Source organism: Lemur catta, chromosome 11 (assembly GCF_020740605.2).
Source record: "Lemur catta isolate mLemCat1 chromosome 11, mLemCat1.pri, whole genome shotgun sequence".
In the NCBI taxonomy this organism is placed as follows: Eukaryota; Metazoa; Chordata; class Mammalia; order Primates; family Lemuridae; genus Lemur; species Lemur catta.
The window spans coordinates 65,926,726-65,947,787 of NC_059138.1; the positions used below are offsets into that span (position 1 = coordinate 65,926,726).

General features: G+C 38.6%; 1 protein-coding gene across 1 annotated transcript in view; it reads left to right on the plus strand.

Annotated features, from left to right (window-relative positions):
- Positions 1–3,337: 3,337 nt before the first annotated feature.
- Positions 3,338–21,062, plus strand: part of HDAC9 (histone deacetylase 9) — a 555,319-nt gene continuing 537,594 nt past the window's right edge. The window contains exon 1 of the mRNA XM_045565228.1: positions 3,338–3,728. The gene's annotated coding sequence lies outside the window, so the exon portion shown is untranslated. The remainder of the gene's footprint in view (positions 3,729–21,062) is intronic.

Sequence of the window (21,062 nt, forward strand, 5' to 3'; positions counted from 1 at the left end):
TGTCATAGTCATCAAAAACAAGGAAAGTCTGAGAAAGCTCCACAGCCAGAAGCCTAAGGAGACATGACTACTAAATATAATGTGGTATCCTAGATGTGATCCTGAAAAAAAAAAGGACATTAGGTAAAAACTAAGGAAATCTAATGAACTATAGACCTCAGTTAATAATTGTATCAATATCAGTTCACTAATTATAACAAATGTATCATACTGAAGATGTTAATAACAGGGGAAATTGTGTGTATGTATGTGTGGGGAATATAGTGTAATTCTCTATACAGTTGACCCTTGAACAACATGAGTTTTAGCTGCAAGGGTCCACTTATATGCGGATTTTCTTTCACCTCTGAGACAGCAAGCCAAACCTCTCCTCTTCCTCTTCCTCCTCAACCTACTCAGTGTGAAGACACAGGGATGAAGAACTTTATGATGGCCCACTTCAATTTCATGACTAGTAAATATATTTTCTGTTCCTCATGATTTTCTTTAAAAAATTTTCTTTTCTCTAGCTTATTTCACTGTAAGAATACAGTATATAACACCTATAACATACAAAATATGTGTTAATCGACTGTTTACGTTATTGGTAATGCTTCTGGTTAGCAGTAGGCTATCAGTAGTTTGGTTTTTGGGGAGTCAGAAGTTACATGTGAGTTTTCAACTTCTCAGGAAGTTGGTACCCCTAACCCTGTGTTGTTCAAGGGTCAACTGTACTATCTTCTCAATTTCTCTATACATCTAAAACTGTTCCTTGCTGTAGATGGAGGCTGTCAAATAAATAAATAAATAAAACTATTCTAAAAAATAGTCTATTTAAAAAATTACAAAAAATGTGAATGAGTTATCTCTGTCTTCCTACACTTCAGCTGAGGAGAGACTAAAACCAGAAAAAATCATAGTGACATAAATGCTATTACATAGGTTCAGAGAGTATGGGAGTCCAATCAAAACCTTTAAGAGAAATTATAATCTTTTCTACTAAATCGTATCTTAAAACATTCAAATCTTCAGTAGCACCCAGCAAATACCTTGCTCAGAGTTGGCATTCAAGTATCCAGGAGAATGATGAGGAAGACAGCTCCTTATTGTGAAATGACCTAGATGTGGTAGACATAAATACAGATAAGTGAATGAAGGTTAACTACTCCCTCTACCACCTTCTTAACAGGTGAAAGTATGTTTCAGTTCAAATTTTCCCATATACATCTTTATTACACAAACGTCTGTTTTGGATGCCCAGTGAAATCCCAGGGATATATCTTTTTATGTGCTTCAACTACACTTTACATGAAAAGGTTTTCTTGGGAGACAATAGAGGGAGAATTGTTTCCCTTAGAGTCAATGGTAGGCAAATAGAATCATTACAATTTTTTTTAAAAAGCTGGACACGACCATTTGTAAAAGCTGTGGCCCCCCACCTAGGGACCAGCAGCAGAGCTCCACCACCCCCATGAAACTTAGGAAAGGGGTGGGGCACAGCAGGAGGGGAGCCATGTGAGCCAGCAAAGGCTTCATCTGGACTTACAGCCACTCCCCATCGCTGGCATCACCGCCTGAGCTCCGGCTCCCCGGTCCTCCTCCCTACCCGGGAAAAATTGTCTTCCATGAAACCAGTCCCTGGTGCCAAAATGTTGGGGACTGCTGTCTTAAAGGACTCTATTTTGAAAGGTAAAGGGTGAAAGGTCACTAGATATTTATTTATGGCTCATATATAATACAAATGAGAAGTATCTCTAAAGTATTTTAGTCAACATCGTGGATTTTACCCAGGAAATGAGAACCCATTATTAAGATCTACCATGCCAACGAACAGAATCCCTAATGTGGAAAAGTTAAGCTAGCAGAAGCTCTAGCACCAACAGCCTTAGGAATGTGACCTTTTAAATTTAAAGCTAGCCGACCATCCCTGTAGTGTGAATTCCTGATTAGGGCAAAGTGAGGGCTAAATCTAGCAATCACACACTTTTAGCCTACTATGAATGCTGAATTCTTTTAAATTTAACTACAGCCACCATACCACTCTTTTCACTGAGTTATCTTGGTGTTATGGCATTGGTGGTCAGGTTTTAATCCTGAGTTTTAATCCGAACCCTGCCACTTTGAGACCTTGGGCAAATCACGTTACTCCCCTGGATCCTGGTTTATTCCTCTGAAAATGAGGGCATTGGGTTAGGTCTCTCTTGTTCTTTCCATCCATATAATCTATGAGCTAGCTATGTTTTAGCTGATGTAGAGAAAAACCATAAAATACATGCAGAGACACTAGCTATTATTCTTTTGAGGGTCAAATTATATACACCATAAATATTAGCCTCTTTGAGTAATCAACTGTCAGCATTAGCCAGGTATGTTTAGCATTCCACCCGTCCACCTTCCCCCCTTTTTATTTACATCTTTCAGTGTTGTACGCTTTATAAAGGAATCTGTAGGTATTAGCAATACTAGCAGAGACTTAATTTACAACAGTAAAAAAAAAACCAAAAAAACAAAAAAAAAACAAAGAAAAATCCCCAAGGTAGAAATACTAACCACTGAAAGGGATCAATCACCTCATCAGTTCTCCGACCTACTAACTCTGTCTGCCTTCTATCAGGGTTGGTTTCAGAGTGGATGATGCTCTCGGTTCTGCCTTAAAACGCGGCAAACCTAAGTCATGTTTCCAACAGCAGTCACCATATTTCCTCACATTTCCCATTTGGTCCTTTGAAAAACCCCAAATGTAGCATTTTCTTTTAAAATTCCCTTGAATGATTCTTTAAGCTCCAGGCATTTGTGAGGCCGTTCCGGGTACCGCGCCACAGTGCTCCCTCCTCCTGCGTTTAAAAAGAAGTCGCGGAGCTGGGGGCGCGCACCTGAGCGGCCGGGCTCCCCGGGCCAGGGAGGGCGCGGGAGGGCGCGGCCGGGCTTCCACCCCGCGCCGGGCAGGGAGGATGGTGTGCGCCGGCCGCCTGACCATCACCTCACGCCTCGCGTGGGCATGTTTCGCTTCAGAAACCCCAAGTCGTTTTAGGCTTCCCGGGCCTTCCCCTGGGACGAATCGCCGGTCCAGCCCCAAGGTCTCCTCCGCTCCACCCTAGACGGCCTTCGCGGCCCTCCTGCCTCGCGCGCGTCCTTCCCCCAGCCTCGGCCGCGCGCCCAGGTGTCCCCGCACCCCTCATCCTCTCAGGCCCGCGTCTCCCGGCCTTGCGGTCTCCCGCGCCTGGGCCCGCGCTCTGGCCGCGGGTCCTTCCTCCTCTCCCCACCCAGCCCCGCCCAGCCTTCGCCGCGCCGGGGCTCCCGGCCGAGCCTCTCCTCCCACCTCCGTCCCCCACACCCCTCCCCAAGAAGTGCTATTTTTAGCAACTCCTCAGCGCGCCGCCGCCCGCTCAGCTCGCAGCTCGCAGCCGCCCGCTGCCGCCCTCCAGAGCTCCCCCCGCGCGGCGGCGGCGGCGGCGGCGGCGGTGGCGGCGGCGGCGCGTCCTGCACATCGCGCAGCGCGCACCGAGCCTGCCCCGCCGCGCCCGCCGCTCTCGCCGCCGTCTCCTCCTCCGGCGCCTGCCGTGGCCGGTAAGTCCCTGCTGGAGGAACAGCGGCGGTCCTCGAGTCAACTTTCAAGCCCCCTTTTGCTTCCTGCCTCGCCATTCTCTTCTCCTCCTCGAAAGATGGCTGTTTGGAGAAGGGGGAGAAGTTAGGAGGTCGCCGGCGCGGAGCGAAGGAGGGCACGACAGCCTCAGCGGGAGCGGGCGGAGGTGAGTGGCACCGCGGCGGGGTCCCCGGCTGGTGCTGGGTCAAGCCCTAGGAATTGGGTGCCCCGGGTCCTCCGGATGCGCCGCTGCAATCCCTGCTCGGGCTCCCTGGGTTAACGGCATCTCCGTCCGGACTCCGATGCCACTTGCCTTGCATCTCGCAACCCAGGGATCGGTGGGCTTAAGGGAACCTTTGTCAGAAGTTGGCTGCTAGGTGATCTTTTTGGTGCAGACCCCGGCGTTCGGCTGGGCAAACCGAGGCGAGGGGTCGGTGGCATGATTCTCCCCCGCCCCCAAATACACACCCAGTTTATCTCGGAGCTGAGCTGTGAATGAAAAGTTTGTGCTGCCAACGTGTTGCTTGAGGGGAGCAACGCTTAATGGGGGTACCTGTGATGTTTCGTGGGGACTTAAGTTTCAAATCTATACGTCGGAATACTGGGTTTTAAGAAAAGTTCGGGAGGCTGGGGGATGGGAGATAAAGCAGTTCCTTGGCTAGTGGAAGGAAAATCGTAAGCTTACTGAGGTAAACTGGCTTAACTAAACGCCACCCGAGGGTGTCACAGCGCGGACCGGAGAGCGCGGAGGACGGGGGGCGTTCCCTGAGCGCCTGGCTGGCGGCGTTTGTTTGGCTCTGACACCGTCGCCCGCTTGTCCGCAGCGAGAGGTGCCGGTGTCAGGCCTGTGTGTGTGGCGTGGCACAGTGGGACCGAGCTGCCTCCCGGATCGAGGCGCGGTTGTCAGGAGAGGTGGCCTGCGACGGAGAGCGGAGGAAGCGGCTCCTGCGATGTGGACTTGGAAAATTCTCTAGTGAGTCTGCTTTGCTCTCATTTCAGGAGGATCTGTCGTTTGTTTTTCTGCCGGGATGCGTGTGTAATCTCGTAAAAGGAACTTCTAGATTAAGTAACGATAGCATTTTGAAATTCTGTGAGAAGTGAGATATTTGTGTGTGTGTGTGTAAAATATGGGCGTAGGATGAGAAGGGCTTAAAAAGTTTAACTTTTACCAGAAAAGAAAGTGAAGAGTTAATTGTTTTCCTCTCAAAATGATATAACAATGCTTTTCCAACTAAATACTCTTGATGTGCTGAGATTGCTCATAAAGAGTAAGACTTAAGAATTACAAGTATTCGAAGCGCTGTCATGTTTTCAAATCTTGTGGACATTATTGAAATCTAGGAAAGAGGGAGTAAATACATAGAGGACCTATGTTAAAGAAAAAATAATGAGAAAGAAAATCTTTTGACATTTGAAAAGGTCTAGATGTTATTTTCTGATGCCCCAGTAATCTTTTAATCCTGTAATTAATATCAGCACAGCATAAGTTGCAGTTAATAAATTAAAAATCATGTTTAGAGGGTATCTTTTGAACTTCTCTTTGGTACTTTGATATTTATTACAGAAATTATTGTGACTGAAAATTTGTTGTTTAAGGTATTTGCCTTTTACCACAGATATTTAGTACTCCTTATCTTTTTAAACCACTGTTCCAGTTTAATCACCCAAACATCAAATTACTGACATTCCTTCTGGAAACCATTCATATTTAAGATGCTTAATAAGAGTATTGTATTTCCGAAAGAACGTAATTTGGTCAGTTGTAAAACTTGCTTGTAATTTATTCTCATCTATTTTGTTTGAATGGGGCACACCTCAGGAAGAGCAACATTTTCTTGGAACATGTCATTTTCTGTGTGGTAAAAAGCTAATGTTTTCATATACATTTCAGCTACAAAATTGGTGCATGGACGGTGGAAATCCTGAGTCTGACCTTTGATAGGCTGCCAGCCAGAGAGAGAGATACATTCCCAGCTCTGCTCCTGAACTGATAATCTTCAGTACAGAATGGACGTGATTAGATGCACATAAGGTTGTGCAGAAGGAAGTTAATAGTTTTAAATTAAACACCAGTTTATGGGTAGGAGACAGATTTTTTTTTTTTACCTCAGTCTTCCTGTTTCTCTGCATTTCTGCCTATTGGACTGGCCTTTACTGGAAAGTCAGACTAATACTTTGACTAGAGAGTGTTTAGCGTACTAACCTGCCATCTTCTATAAAAATAATGATGGCTCTTCTGAAATTAAAAGGTAGTTTTTATCCATGGTTATAGATATTTTTGGTTGTTTTGTGGCCAAATTAACTATGACCATTATTATAGTGGAGTGAGTTGCTTTATGAAGTTACTGCCACTATATATAAATAATTAATTATCATATATATTTAAGATAGAGATTAACTCTATTTGAGGTTTTAAAGAGTTTTAAATCTTAAGGCCAACTGACCAGGTAAAAGTCTGTTGAATTAACTAATTCAAATGATACCCATAATTCAAATTTTTATTACCATCTGCATCTAGGTTTAAATAGCTTTCATTTCTTTTTATTAGAATTACTTCTTTTTTGAATTTGTTTAAATATTACAACATATTATAATTTATACCCGCTCAGTGGGGAAGGTGTAGGTTATTCTTAAATAGAGATATGGAGAAATAACTAACAAGGAGAGTCATTTGAGAAACATATGGACATCATAAAATCCTTCTGTATGTAGCATCTGTACCTTCTCATTAGTGAAATATTGTAGTTGTGGACATTTTTTGTTATTACATCCAAATGTGGCTTTTTATTTTTGCTTCAATGGATTTTTTGTTTGTTTTAAAATGTAGTTTATATTAACATTTAAGTTAGTAGGGGCTTTTATGCTTGAAGCCTTTTTCTTTCAATAAAGAAAGAAAATGCTTAATTTTAATATTCCTACTTAATTTTCATTGCACAAATCCGCAGTTACATACAATTGTTTTCTAGCTTGTTGTTATAACTGTTATATTTCTTGATGATTCCTCAAAACATTTGAGAGATAGGTAGGATGACATACTGTTTTCATTTTAGGAAGGAGGCAGCAGGTACACTGATAGACCCAAGGTTATACAATAGTGAATCAGTGTGAAGCTGAGGATAACATCTATGTTTCCTGTATCTTAATTACAAGAGCAAGCTGCTCCTGTGGCTATCTTATGATAATATCATAAATTTATATATTCCTAAAGCTTTATAATGCTCATTTTTATATATGTGCAGATCAGATTTTAAATCAGTCAATTAAGTCATAAGGGGATGGGCCCTTACTGTTGCTTGTTGATGGGGAGGGAACCGTGACTCTTATAGCTAGTGCTAAAACAAATATGCACACACACACACACACACACACACACACCCCTCTGAGGGATATTCATTCTTGCAATCAAGCCATAGCCCCCATATTGCTCTGCCCCCCACTGGCCTTGCCTTATCAACCAACCTACAACCCTTTTACTAATCAAACACCCTTGAGGCTTATCAGCACAGTCTTTCAAACTTGAGGATCATCAGCCTCACTGGCAAGAGAACTCAGAACCTTGGGAAGAGAAAGTATTGACAGAAGATAGTAATGGAGTGTCCACTCCAGAGACCACCAATATCAGTCAGGGATAATGTCCCGAGGGTCAGGACATCCTCTATCTCTTATTAGCTCTGCTTCTTTGGCTGAACTTATAGATTCAGTAAATAGAGGGCTTATGGAATTACTAGTCATTTGTGTCCATGTAGACCTCATATCTGAATAAATCAGACTTTAAAAAAAGAGAAAATGGACAGCAACTTGTTCTTTTCCTTCATCCTGCCAAATCCTCTCTCCTCCAAACTTCACTAGAATTTTTCAACATAACTGCCCACATGATGTGGAGCCCCCAAAGTGATAGACTTCTGATATTGCATTGTTACACTCAAAAATGGAATATATTGTCTAAGATGCAGAAGAAAGCATTATAATTTCATAGAAAATGGTAATATGTGATCTTATGCAAGCATTTTTGAATAAGCAGACAGAACTAAGAGCTTTCTATTAAAAAATACGTGTTACTGTCCCTTTTCCTAAATCTATGGTTTATAGGAGTTCATTCAAATCATTTAAAATGTGAAATACTGAAAAGAAAATTTAAGTGTGATTTCCTGTTTCCTGCAATCAATTCTGTTTAGAGCTTCAAAGTGAGGAAAACTCCTGTCTATTCTTGCTGCATCAGAGAGCATAACATGCTGTTGGTGAGACTGAGGAGAATTCAGGTTGCTGGAAATGGCACTTTCTTCCCATTTCTCCAGAAGCTGTGATAAGAAGGAGATGGGTATGGACTGGTCTAATTCGAGTGGAATAGTGATGATTGAAATTTGAAATGGCTACTAAAGGAGGGTAAGATTTGGATAGACTGTTGTCACTCAAGGTCTTCAATAGCAAGTCATGGAAACTGACTTTACTTAATTTAAGCATCCAATAAATTTATTAGAGAATATTGACTGTATTTTTTTCTATTGCTGTGTAACACATTACCACAAATTTAGCAGCTTAGCACAGCACACGTTTATCATCTCAGTTTCATTGCTCAGGAGTCCGCACGTAGCTCAACCACGTCCTCTGCTCGGAGGTCTCATCATGTGTTGTCAGGGTTGCAGTCTCATCAGAGGATCAGCTGGGAAGAGATCCACTTCCGAGCTCCCTTATATTGTTGGCAGAATTTATCTCCTTGTGGTTTTAGGACTGAAGACGCCATTTGCTGGCTGTCAGCCAGAGGTCACTCTCAGAGGCCACTTGCTGTTCTTTGCCACGTAGTAACCCCTCTCACAGGTACTCTTACACCATGGCAGCTTAGCAAGGAAGTCTCTCTTACTCCAATCTGATAAGACAGAGTCTTATATAACGTGAGAATGGGAGTGATATCAGACTATAGAAGGGCATGACTCTTTGGAGGTCAATTTAGGATGTGTGCATCACATTGACCCACTCATAGAATCTTCCGGTAGAGTCAGAAGACCTGGCCAGCCATTCAGTCAGAAACAAGGCTCTAAATCCCTCTGCAGAACCGATCCTCCGAGATGCCTTTGCTGTCACTGCTGGTACACCAGCTTCTACAGTGGAAGGTGGGCTCTGTCTTTTAAAGAGAGGATTCTCCCCATGTGATAATGGGGTCCCATAGTTCAAGGCCAAAAAGAATGACAGGTATCCACCCCTGAGGGAAAGCAGAATGAAAAATGTGAGCAAATGATTGCTTAATGAAATGGTTTTGACCAGGATAGGCATGATAACCATCTGGAGATAGGATTGAATTGAAAAGTGGCTGGAGTTGTGTGACTCCTTGGAAAGAAAGCTCTTCCAGAACTTAGGAGAATGATGGTAGTGGGTCCCCATTTAGGAATGGTAGTGGTAAGAAAGAAGTAGAAGCCTTTTAAAAGATGAATCACTAGCACTAAGGATTGACTTAATTAATCCCTAGTAATATGCCACATGCAAAAGACTTTTAAGGGACTGATTCCTCTAATCCTTTCAGGGAACCAGTGCTGTGATTTGGAGGCCTGCAGCGTGGCCTCCCCTCATTTTATAGAGAGGGAGCAGAGCCAAGGACCACTGCAGATCCACTGTGCTACATCTGTGGCCCAGTGACTATGGGGTGCTATGTAGGGGCTTGCGGGTGTTTATCGAACATAGCGTGTTCTAAAGCACTTTGCAGGAATGATTTAATCAATTCTGTATCTCAAACTCCAGCAGCTTAGTTCCTATTTCCCTAGTTCCACCTTGTTTAACCCCCCCCCCCCAACACAAAGGTATATGGAGACTTTGAAAAGTTAAATACTTTGCCAAGGGTCATTCAGCTAGGGGTTACATTAGGATTTGAATCCAAGTTTGATTCCAAAGCCTGCAGTCTTGTAGTAAGCATCTCATGCTCACAAGCAGTAAAAGAAGTTTCCGGGGTGAAAGCTGTTATTCCCATTGAAGTGAATGTCAGTGCTGCAGTTGGTCTTGGGCTCCTTCACTCACCTTGAGAGAACTGGATACTGGAAGATGAGGGTTAAAGAGAGAAGTGAGAGAGTGTGCTGTATCATGCCTTCTTTTATTGTCCCAGCAGGAAGTACACATTATAGGTTTCTCTTAGATCTAAAAGTAAGAATGGAGAGTGGAGGCTGTACATTTCTATTTCTACTTATCATTTTGGTTAAAATCAAAAGCTCTGTGTCTCCTTTCTTTCCTATATGTAGATTTCTACTATTAAATTAAATCAGGAAACATTATGAATTCTCATTGCGTCTTTGGCCCTAGGGTTCTTTCTATAGCTTTTTCAGTAGATGCCACTGTTTTGATCTTGAAAAGTCTATTGAGACATTCTTCCTTTGTTCTGCTATTACTCAGTCCCTCTTTTTACTCTGTGGTGCCTCTGAATTCTATTCATAGATAGTCTACTTTCTTCTTCTGTTTTATGTACTCAAATCTCTTCTTTAAATGGATCTAGTTCCATTGATCAAAATCATTGGCCCAGATCCCCTTGCTGCTCCACTGTAAAATACAAACTCAGTGTGAGACCCAGGAAATTGCTTCTATTTTCTGTTAATTTTACTGAGTTGTACTCTACATCCCAGCACAGTATGAGGAAGCCTTTAAGATTTCCCTGGGTATCTGATTCAAAATGTAAACATTTTAAACTGAATACCTCAAGGAAGCCCTGTGATTGGATTATGTTATTAATCAATCAGGTATACACCTATGGACCACTCCACTGAGGCCAGGGAGATGGGGTATTGTGGTTGCTCCATCTGGGTCTAGGTGCCTACCCTTCTGGAATAGTACTGTTAGCAAAGAGGGAAATTGTGAGCCTCCTCCAGCCAGATTGGGGTAGACTGTAATAATCTATTCCAGAGCACACTGCAGCTCAGGAAATCTTGAAATAAACATTTCTTCATATAGGTTTTAGATTTCCTAAATCAGCTTAGGCCAGGTTTGACTTTAAAAGCCCAAACTCCTTCGCTTGACACCAGTTCTTTTACAGTCTGGACCTAGCCTATCTTTATTACCTTTACATTTTTAACTGTTGCCACTTCTTGCCTTGCACTCAGTAAGTCTTTAAGGATTTAAGTCCTAAGTTGGAGCTACTCAAGTGGGTTAGATTTTAGATAAATGGGTATGGTCAGCCTGAGAGAGTAAATCAACAAATAAAGAAAAGTCAAGATGAGAGAAAGAGAGAGAGAGAAAATAAGAACAGCATTTTAATTTTTCAGTTCGTGCACTCGGTCAATCTCAAGGTTGGTTCTACCACTGAGTTTTCTGGAGTTATGTTATGTGAGCCATAAGCTATCTATAAATTGAGTCTCTGCCTTTTGCAATTGAAAGAGAACTAAACAGTACAGGTTTCTATCAGTGGTCATCTTAGCCAAAATCAGACTTTCATTCCACAGGGGTTCTATTCAGAGTATGCCCATTAGGAAGCTGTACCTTCTCTGCTCTACTTTTGCCCTAGGCCCAATGTATGTCCCACTTCTTTAGTGATGCTCCTCTGATTACTGCAGCTCACCATGGTGTTTCTTTTCTCTAAATTCCTGTAGTAGTTTAGAGTTATGGCTATGTTTTCACAGGATTACAAATTGAGTTCTAGTATTAATTGAGAAAATCCATAATGAAAAGCTGCTCAATAGTGAAGTCTTTAAAAGAAATTTGCATTTTATTACCCAGAATAGCGTCTTTATACTTTTCAAATATAGGATTATAGTATATTTAATATATAGATGGATTTACATATATATTTGTGGTCTCGGCAATTATTCTGTGGCTCCTAGAGATCCATGGTTCCCCATGCCCAGATGGTAAGGAGGGCAGAGAAACTTTGGCTTCCTAATGGGCACCATTTCCAGATAAAACACCACAGGAAGAATGGGCTGGTTTTGGCTAAGACTACTGGTCTACATAGTGTGAACTTATTTTTATTAAACATTTTACTTAAGTATGTAGGAAAATAAAAGATAAACACTTTTGCTTATATATTTCATAAATTATAAAACCAAAGCCAATGAGCAAATAAATATCAAATATAAATAACAGAGCTGATGAAATTAAAAGAAACAACATTGACTTATGTGGCAAATGATGCTGTATTGTTGTAAATTACATTGCCAGTGTTGGGTTTGAGCATATAAAGATGTAGCCTCAGATTCTCTCCTTTTTTAATCTGTTTCTACATTTTATATCAGTATAATACAGAAAATGTCCTTTTAAAAGTAGATTAAAAACAAACAATATTAACTTCAAGGCTTTGTTTGCTGGTTCAGGGTAATCAGACTGTACACGACCAAAATTCTACCAGTAAATAATCCTCAAATGTCAGTTTTAATGAGATATCACCCAGGAAGTCTATAACATTTTTTTTGTTCTCTTGAAAATGTGATTAGCATTGTGGAGTTATTGAATTCTAAATCAAATGTGTAAGCCGTATCCAAAGATTGCTGAAATGGAGAACAGATTGTGTAGAAACTACACAGAGATAGGATGCGTGCATTATCTTCATACTCAACATGATGATGATTTTAACTACTATAATGCAGGTACTTTTGGATGCCTATACTACCATATGTTCTGTAATGATTCAGTTCATCCTCACCATTTCTTTGACTGGACTTTATTTGATTAGCAAACTATATATTATTTGGCCTTCACTTTGTACATGCATTATTGAAAACACCAATGGCAAAAAACAGAATGAAAATTTGATGGCAGTATTTAGTTTTAAAATGCTTATCCAGAAATTGATTAGAATAAATTTATATATATATATTTTTTATATTTTCATCCTGATGAAATACCAAAATGGAAAAAAATTCTATATCAAACTCATGGATCACAGCTTGAAGTACACAGTTGCAAATGTTAATTTGCCACTAAAACATTTTACATCTTACTCCATGTTGTATGTCGTTAACTAGATTGTAAGCTCCTTGAAGTCAGAGACCACATGCTTACTGTTTTTGTCTTTTTCTGTAGTACATTTCTTCCAGTTGGTGCCTAGCAAGTGTTTGCTGATTGACCAGTTATTTATATGTTGTTCTTTCCTATTATGCTGTGATCTCCTTGAGGACAGGGACTATTTTGTTTTATTGTGTGGTCTCTGAATGTTTAGCACAGCAACTCTCACATGAGAGATGCTCAATAAATGTTCTGCATGAACGGATGGATGACTATTGGTTTTGTGTGTGTTCCTTTAGATCTCATCTCTTATATAGAAGGCACTTCTAACAGTTATTTTATTTTATTTATTCATTTATTTTGAGACATAGTCTTGCTCTTTTGCCCTGGCTAGAGTGCCGTGGCATCAGCCTAGCTCACAGCAACCTCAAACTCCTGGGCTTAAGTGATCCTTCTGCCTCAGCCTCCCCAGGAGCTGGGACTACAGGCATATGCCACCATGCTTGGCTAATTTTTTCTATATATTTTTAGCTGTCCAGATAATTACTTTCTATTTTTTAGTAGAGATGGGGTCTCGCTCTTGCTCAGGCTGGTCTCGAACTCCTGACCTTGAGCGATCCTCTTACCTCGGCTTCCCAGAGTGCTAGGATTACAGCTGTGAGCCACTGCGCCCAGCCTAACAGTTGTTTTAGATCAGTGCTGTTCAGTAGAATTTCCCATGATGTTGGAAATATTCTATATCTGTGCACTCCAATACTGTAGTCACTAGACACATGTGGGCTTTGAGCACTTGAAATTTACTTAGTGCAGCCAAGAGCCTGAATTTACTTTTATCTAATTTTAATTATTAAATAGTCACATGAGGCTAATGAGCAGCACAGGTTTAGATGATAAAGCCTCCATTCTCAGACTCCTTTGCCCACATAGCCAATATTACTATAGATTTTGATTGTAATTAGATGTATTTATTGGATTTTGTTGTTATTGGATAAAGTGAATTATATCACTTAAAAAACAGAGCAATATATTCTACCAAGTTGGTTTCATTCTTTTCCTAAATGACCAGCAACACTGCATATCACCTCTTTACTTACCCCACCATCTGATTTGGTTTTTCATCATTTCTTTATTAGGCTAGAGGCCTGACACTTACTGCTTTACACTTTTGTCTTTTTTTTAATGGCCCAGGTTTCCTTGCATTTGCTATTCTGTTTTAATCCCTTTCTTTCCTAATAAGCCATTTAAACTTGGATTATCTGTATTATTATTATTATTATTTTTTAGAGACAGGGTTTTGCTCTGTCGTCTAGGCTGGAGTGCAGTGGCCTGATCATGGCTGACTGTAACCTTGAATTCCTGGGCTGAAGTGATGTTCCCATCTCAGCTTCCTAAGTAGCTAGATCTACAGGTGCATACCATCACACCTGGCTAATTTTTAATTTTTTTTTATAGAGATAGGATCTTGTTTGTTGACCAGGCTGGTCTTGAACCCCTGGCCTCCCACCTTGGCCTCCCAAAGTGCTGGAATTACAGACATGAGTCACCACACTCAGCCTATATCATTATTATTAATGCCACTATCATTGTTACAATTTCTGGTGTTTGTACAATGCTAGCCCATATTTGATATTATGTACTAATGCCTGCTGACATTCTGGGCAGATTTCAAATTTATTATATTCTTAAAAATGTCTTTGAATATTCCTTCTCTCTTATTGATTTCTTTATCTTGCCCTTTTACCCTTTCTGGTACAGAAGAATGAAGAAGCATCAGATGCATTTAAACATATTTGAATGCAATCCTTATATAAGATGTAATCCCATGATAACAAGTTTCACAGCTGTTGCCAAAATTCATGAAATCAATACAAAGACTGTCCATTTAAAAAGACAGGAATTGCTTCCTGCAAGTGGCTGAGATTTTTTATGCAACTTGTGGGTGTGCTAGAGCAACACTTAGATTAAAATCTATCATACATATGTTGAACCTTGATATTGGATATATTCACATATATTGTCTCATTTAATTCATACAATAATATTAAATGTAATAATATGTAATGGTTATAGAGGCTAACTATGCAAATAAGTTGAAATAAGCTCTGCTGATAAGCAGAAATACTTTAGAATTTTCCACTTATTTTCTATTTCCTGCTAGAGATTTAATAATTGTCTCATATGGCAGAATCTGAATGCATAGACTTCAGCATGGAAACTTGCCTGTTCATTCTTTTAGTCTAGCTTAGTAGTTCCCAAATTTGAATGTGCATCAGTATTTCTGTTCATAGTGATATACACAAAAGACTGTTAACTATATACTTTATGGATGAGTTAACCCCTTTTGCAAGGTAATGTTGTTTGTACTAGTTATTCATCTCGGAGCCTACCTTTCCCTTGCTACCCAAAAGATGCACCTACTCTGTATTTCTCTATTTCCACTTTCATTGCAGCACATTGTTACTCATTGAGAAAACTCCTAGATATGCTCATGAATAGGTTTCACAAATAGGAGAAAAATTCTTTAGCAATATATACAATTTTATACTTGTGAATCCCCAGTTGTGCTTTGATTTTATTATTGCTTTCTTATGTCTCTTGATGATGAGAAGTTAGTACTGCTTTGATATCTTCTCCCTCTAACTTTTATTATACATTGTGTTCATTTTTGACAGGTTGGGAAAACAAGGAAGGGAACTTGCTTTTGTCATTTGTGTTATAAATATATTTTTAAATCTCCTACTTATGTATTTGACCCAATTTTTAAAAGTTACCTACATTAAAATAAAAATTAGATGAGGTTAGTATCACAATGAAACAATAGTTGTTTGCTTTTATTTATAAAGTTCAGCAAAGGCCATTGCCTAAACTTGTGAGTTAACTTGTGGTAAAAAGTAGTAAAGAGATTTACTACTTTTTCTCTAAGAACATCCTTTTAGTTTTACTACCTTTTCTCTATGAAAGTGAATATAATAAATTCAACGTCTATTTTCAAAAGCATAGTGGTAAGACAACTCAAACCAAATGGGAAAGTACAGGCCAAATGGAATGGGATTTCAGAATAGTAGCCATAGTTTTAATTTCACTGACTAGCAGATTTGAAATATTCTTGTGCAAATTTATAATTTTCAAGTAACTATTGAAACACATTAAATTCATTTCATACCTTATTTTATTTCTCATATATATATATAAAGCATTCACTATATTGTTATTTTTGTTAAAACAGTAAATAATCATTTAAATAGATTTACATAATATAAAAATCTTACTTGAGCAGTTACCATTTTAGTGCTCTTCATTCCTTTGTGTGTACCTAAATTTCCATCTAGAATTATTTTCCTTCTGCCTGAAGGACTTCCTTTAAACATTTCTTGTAGCACAGGTTTACTGGTGATGATTCCTTTCAGCTTTCATAGCATCTTTATTTAACCCCATTTTTGTTGGCTATAGAATTCTAGATTGATTTTTTTTTCCTTTTAACACTCCATAGTTTTCTCACTTGCCTTGGTTTTTATGAGAAATCTGCCATCAACCTTATTTTGTTCTTTTTTATGGATAACATGTCCTATGACATTTTCTCTTTATCACTGGTTTTAAACAATTTGATTATGGTATGTCTTGGCATAGCTTTCTTCATTGTTTACTGTACCTTGGGTTCATTGAGCTTCTTGGACCTGTGGATTTATAGTTTCCATCATGTTTGAAAAAAAAATTATTATTTATTTCTTCAGATATTTTTAGTGTTCCCTCCTCTCTTTTCTCTCCTTCAGGGACGCCAATTGCATGTATATGAGGATCACTGATGCTCTGCTCATATATTTTTTATTCTTTTTTTTGTCCTCTGTGTTACATTTTGGGTAGTTTCTATTGCTGTGTTTTCAAGTTCACTATCAGAACTTATATTTAGTGTATTTTTCATCTCCCATATTGTAGTTTTCATCTTTTGAAGTTGAATTTGGGTGTTTTAAAATCTCCCATGTCTCTATTTAACTTTTTGAACACATGGAATAGATTTATAATAACTGTTTTAATGACCTTGTTTGCAAATTCTAATGTCTTTTTCAGCTCTTGGTCAATTTTGTTTGTTTGATTTTTTATCCTTGCTGTGGGTTTTGTTTTCCTACTTCTTTAGATGCCTGGTAATTTTTGATAGATGCCAGACATTGTGAATTTTACTTTGTTGGGTACTGAATATTTTTATATCCCTATAAATCCTCTTGAGCATTTTTCTTGTTTTTGAGATTAGTTTCTGAGTACTCTACCCAACACTTTATGAATTATGATGTTTTCTGGTCTGGCTGAGGGGAACAGGCACAATTCTCAGCCTTATATGAGCTCTGTATACTGTTGCCACTAATCCTTTCAGATAGTTCTTTTCCTGATGTTGAGTTGTTTTCTCACATGCATGTGCTCATCAGTACTCTGCTGAATATCCATTTGCAGATCTCTGGTGATCTCTCTGTGTTCAGCTCTCTTTTCTCCAGTACTGTGTCCTGTGATTTCTAGTTGCCCTGATATCCCTAGTTTCTCAGATTCATCTTCTCAATTCAAGGATTATGCTAGGTACTGCCTGGGTTTTCCTCTCATGGGCTGTGATCTGGAAGCTGGGACAGTGAGAGGGCTCATGTCACCAGTTTTTCATTCCTTAGAGTTCACCTCATCATATTTTTCTGATTTCTCAAGTATTATTGCCTGGTATCCAGTATCTTAAAAACTGTTATTTCATATATTTTGTATAGAACCTTTGTTTTTTAAACGGGAAGGCAATTTTGGTCCCTCTTACTCTATCTTGACTGAAAGTGGTTGTCTTCCATTTCTTTTCTCTCCCATGTAAAATCTTGTTGGTCAATATAATTTTGGAGACCGCTTAAGTATTTAATACTCAATTTAATATACTTTATTGTGATATTCTGATTCCTTTTCAGCAGGTTCCAAATTTTATTTAATTAATACTTTGTATTATAAATATATTTTTAAAAATCAATTTTACATAGTCAGTTTTACTTTATATTATGTTTGATGATTTTTATGACTGCCCTAGCCATTCAAAATCATTCTTAAGGCAATCCAGTCATAAATTAAGAAGTTAAATTTGTTGAACATAATAATTTACATACTGTTAAGTGGATAAAAGATGCTACTATAGAAAAGTACCATGTTTTTAAAGAAGGATAGAAGCCAAGTAGCTTTGAAATAATATACTTTTGAATTTAGTAGATGTGAATGATCATAAAACAGCTCATAAATTACTGTATTTTAAATTGGATCACTTTTTATGGATTTTTCCTCTTTTATATTTATTTAAGAGGTTCTGTACCTCATGGATAGGCCTTGAGAATGTTCATATATCAAGTAGTAGTGAACTAAGTGCTGTAAATTATTTTATTTTTAATTCTATCCCATATTTGAATGATAAAATATAGTACTGTGAACTAATACGAGAATAAAGTATCAAAATTCAGGAGCACATCTTGCTATAGTGAATACATCTTGTTGCTTCAAGAGTTTTCTGGCAGTAAGGGCACAATTGACTGTGATAATTTAAAAGAATCCTTGAGGTGGTATAGTTCCATATGCTATGGGAATATGTCAATGGTTTTTTAATTTTGTAATTTGAGTTTTTAATGTAGTCTTTTGAAAGCTAGTTGTTAAGCATGGCAAGAAGACTAGAGTTACTTTAGAATTTTTAGGAAAATAATTTTGTAAGAACAAATTAAAATTAATTTTAACTTTCTTCAGCACTGTCATAAATAATCAGCAACATGAAGCCAAAACTGTGGCGACATTACATTGCTGCGTTTCCAATATTTAAGCATAAAGGTTAGGCCAGATTTATATTCTCTTGTAAAATTGAACCAAAATATAAATAATTTATAGATTTTTAAGAACAGAATCTGAACTTTAGCTGGGGACAAATCCCTAGAGAATATAGATGATATTTCTTAGCCTCCCTTGCAGCTGGGAATTATACCATGTGACAAAGTTCTGGCCATAGGATATAAACTTATATAAAGTTCAGAGGCTCTGTGTCTGAAGACAGTAGAGAAAAGGGATAGTGAGAGCCAACTAGCAGTCTCCCCCACAGAGTGGTATTCAATTTTTTAAGATTCTGTTCATTCACTACCTGATGAGCAGATAAACAAAATGTAGTATAGCCACACAGTAGGATATTACTGGGCCATCAAAAAGGAATGAAACACTGATTCATGCTACACATGGATGAACCTTGAAAACATTATGCTAAGTGAAAGAAGCCAGACATATAAGGCCACATTTTGTACAATTTCATTTATATGAAATGTCCAGATATTAAAACTAGAGTAGTGGTTGCCAGAGACTCAGGGGAGGGGAAATGGGATGTGAATAGTAATGGATATGCAATTTCTTCTAGTGGTAATAAAAATGTTCTGGAATTAGATGGAGCTGATGGTTGTACAACTCTGAATATACTAAAAAATCACTGAATTGTACATTTTAAAAGGGTAATTTTTAGGTATGTGAATTATACCTCAAAAAAAGAAAAAAAACAACAACTGGGGAACAAAACAAAAAATAAAAGAAAACAAACAGAAACTCCTTAGCACTCAAGATTCTTCATGATCTGCTCTGTGCTGGCCTCTCTGGTCTCATTTCCTGGTACTTTAGTCTTTGCCCATGCCCTACCCGTCCCTCTCTCCCTTGTGCTAATAGACTAATCTACTGACTGTTCCAAGAGTTCCTTGTCCTTTCTCAGTCTTATTATTCATTTATATTCTCTTGTAAAATTGAACCAAAATATAAATAATTTATAGACTTTTAAGAACAGAATCTGAACTTTAGCTGGGGACAAATCCCTAGAGAATATAGATGATATTTCTTAGCCTCTCTTGCAGCTAGAATACACATTTCTACCAGAAAAATCCTATCCACTCTTCCCTTCTCACACCCATCTCCTGAATTCCTAATTTTCTTTTGAGTTTTAGTTCATATTTCACATCCTCTGGAATCCCTTCTTTTACGGCAGCATTGGATTACTTAAGAGGGGAATATGGTTGATTCTCCTTAGCCAAGCAGGAGGATCCTTCAGAATGAAAAGAGATTCACTTTGATGAGCTTAGCCAAATTTTGCAATCAGAAAATCTAGAAAAAAGCACTTTTGAGTGTACATGTTAGTGTTATATTTTATATTTTTTTAATTTTAATTTTAAATAAAATATGGTGGGCTGGGTGCAGGCAACTGTGATATTTTAGACCGAACATCACGTCACAGTCTTAATCCTGCTTTGCTGCCTCCACTTCCCTTGCTTCTACCCTGTGTAGGTTAGAAGCAAAACCATCCCTTGTCACCTTAAATGGTAACTATTTATTTTTCTGTAGAGACTGAAAACTTTTGGAGGATAGGTCTTGTGCCTTTCTTTTTTTCTGTTTGTAAATCTCTACAACTAAATCCCAGAAATTCTCCATAGAAAGTGTTTGATAAATTTTGAATAAATGAATGGACATCCTCAGCGATATCAAATGTGGGTGTGTGGGAGAGACTACTAGCATTTGCCCTACTGAATATCAGAGATCTGAGGACTTTTTAAGAAATACTTGTAATTAGATGGCTTCATTGAAACATAACCTGATCTTTCTCTCTCTTTCACACACACACACACACACACACACACACACACACACACACAAACACACACACAGACACACACAAACACTCTTTAGAAAGCTATTTCAAAAATAGTAGAAGCAAAATATGTGAGAATTTTCATTTTTCTAAGTCTATGCACCTGAGAAAGGTGTTAGATTTAAGGCCTAAAGTGAGTATTAAAATGACACTTTCCCTAACAGATTTTTAAAGTGTTTTCTGTACTTTTCTAAACAATCTTTCTTTTTTCATGTTGGAAAATTCATGAGTTAAAATTCATGTAGCAACATTAACTCCCCTTTTGGATTTGCTCATTATGCAGTAGTAAATAGTGGCTGGTTAATGTTTTCTCTTTGAAAAATATAATTATTAGTTATTTATAAATGATCCCTCCCTTTTTTACCTTTTATTTTTAAAACTAGAAATTATTATTTCTCTCCTCTAGCGTCTCGTTTGTCAGGTCCCAAGACAAAGATTTGAGCACAGGTAGTTTATTTAGGAGGCCAAGGAAACATGAGTAGGAGTAGGGAATGCTGTCAGTAAGGGGTTTGTATTAAGGCAGCTACTGTTTTGCCGTTTTAAGCAACTAAAGTTTTAAGTCTTCCCGGGGAATGAAGAAAATATGCCTTAGAATTATCTACCTGAAAAGCAAAGGAGCTGGGGTATTATATCCTAGAACCAGTTACTGTTTAGTTGAAGACTGCTTCCAGGGAGTGTTAGTCCTCAGAGCTTCCAGTGTCAGTGCAGGTCCAGAGAAAACCCTCAGGAAAAGAAATAAAAGGGTTGGCAGTTGGAAGTCTGTGGGCATACTTTCAAGGGGTAATGGCTTGGGGATGTGGTCGATTATCAACAGCACCTACTACATATGCAGATGTTGTGTCAGTGTGGGAGGACTGCTAACATGTGACCAAGACCAGAATTTAAGTTAGCATTGCTCAAGCATTAACTCACTCCTCATATAAGCACCTA